This window comes from Triticum aestivum, chromosome 3D (assembly GCF_018294505.1).
Source record: "Triticum aestivum cultivar Chinese Spring chromosome 3D, IWGSC CS RefSeq v2.1, whole genome shotgun sequence".
In the NCBI taxonomy this organism is placed as follows: Eukaryota; Viridiplantae; Streptophyta; class Magnoliopsida; order Poales; family Poaceae; genus Triticum; species Triticum aestivum.
In genome coordinates, this window is record NC_057802.1 from 161,151,945 (window position 1) to 161,154,207 (window position 2,263).

Sequence of the window (2,263 nt, forward strand, 5' to 3'; positions counted from 1 at the left end):
AAGGGGTATAGTCTCACTATAAGGGAATATTTGAATAAGCTCAGAAGAGAAGAGAGGTAAAAGATCTTTTTGAAGAGAAAGTTGTAGAGAAAAATCTTTTCTATGGGCTTGCCAGTTTCTAGGGGTCACGTCCTACAGTCAACATGTGCTCTGATACCATCTTGTAGCGACCCGACCTCAAACGGTCAAGTCTCTGTGCTTAAGTGTCATCCCTGGATCGGTAAGCTGACACACACAGTACTCGAGGATTTATAACAGAGGTAAATCACATGTATAAAGTAACGTAAATACTATTACCTCAATCCAAATAGCGGAAGTAACAACAAGGTTGCGGATTCCCATCAACACCAACGGCAAAGTTGAGTGTAGAAATCGTAACCCTAACGTATCACTTACTCGTCGTAAGAATCCTGCAACATGAGACGTTGCAGCCACAAAGGGTCAGTATATTGAATGTACTGGCAAATTCACACCATAGGATAATGATGAATAATAGCTATCACTACATGCATATTTGGCTGGTGGAGGCTCTAAGTTTATTTTGCATAAAGCTAATTTTTCCCTACATCAAAGAAATATATTTTATTTAACTACCAAGTTGGTTGAAAATTATTGAGAAGGTTCCTCCAACTCAATCCCAATTAAAAGTTAACAACCCAACAAATTAATTAAGTAAAGTGATGAGATCAACATGATAATTCAAGAACCAGATACTCAAGATGTCCATAACCGGGGACACGGCTAATCATGATTAGTTTGTACACTCTGCAGAGGTTTGCGCACTTTTCCCACAAGACTCGATCTCCTCCATTGGATTTCTCGCACTACATGGCGTTTGAGAAACGGATGACCGAAACACAGTCTTTCAGAAACATTAACTCTTTACTCTGGGTGGACAGTTACACCTACTTTCCCCTACATCTGCTAGCCCACCACTGAAAAAGGTCATGCAACATACTCAACTATGCTAGAGCCCATAATAGCTTGTGGCTGCACACGGAAGTTTCTAGCATGAATAATCTTATGATCCCTTTGAGCCTGGGTGGCATTCCATAGGGTGATCACACGGGTACTCCGGGATCCCCTTGGGCAAGCACTGGGTTCTCCAGGTGCCCGGGCAAACCACTGGGTGCTCCAGGGTGCCCCAACCAATCCACCCAGATGTGTATTAAAGTAGCCACCTTAAGTTAATCATTAATGATAACTCTCACAACTGTCATGAATACACTCAACCAATCCACGTCTACCAGCATAGCAGAGCAGTATAAGCATAACGTAGTAGTAACTCCCAAGGTTTGAATGTAGGACAATAGGTTCCTACCTCATCAACTAGTTTCCAATACCCACATGTTAATCAGATCCTAACCATGCAGTGTTTGAGGATTGAAACTAATGCATAAAATAGGGTAATAAGGGATATGATCAAAGTGTGAACTTGCCTTGTACTGTTGATGAAGATGATTTGCACTCATAACTCTTGATAGATCTACTCGTCACACTCCGGTCAATCTATCGTAAGCAAGCAATAGTAACCACACATAAGCAATCACTCAAAAGATCGGAAAGGACGAAGAAGACAATTCGGGAAGCATCAAAACCAAGCAAACACTCTTGCAACATAAAACAATTTCTAACAGTACCAAAATTATGTGAATTTAGCCTTATCAAAAAGTTTAGGTCAAGAGCTTCGATTTGCAAAAAGAATCAACTCAAACGGAGTTATAAAACTCAAGTTACGATCAAACGAAGTTTAAATATAAATCTATTTGAATTCAAATTTTAAAAATTTCAAAAATAGGTTTGAGTTGGATTACTGGATAGAGGGGATCATAACGAAGAAGTGGGCATTGGTTTCGTTGGATTTGGACCAACGAGCAAAAAGTTGTGATAGAATGAAGATCAGGGACTAATCTATAAATAAAATATTCACGGATGGGTCCCTGGCCGAAATTAAAAAGAAAAACTCTACCGTACGAACGTTCGCTGCCGAACGCTAACTAACGAATCTGTTCACTAGAACTACCTAAACAGAAAACGTTCGTTAAATAACTAAAAAAACTAAACCGGTCTAAACCAAAAGAAAACCAAAAAAACCGGGGCGGTCTGCGGTTCGTACCGGTCCGGGAAAAACCAGCGAGTCCACGGGTCGGGCGGCGGATCAGGTCCGGCGGTGGCAGACTCCTGTGCGGCGGCGGGGTGGCGCAGGGCAGCTACGGGCGGGGCGACGAAGCGAGGCGAAGCGGCGGCGCGGCGCGACGCGGGA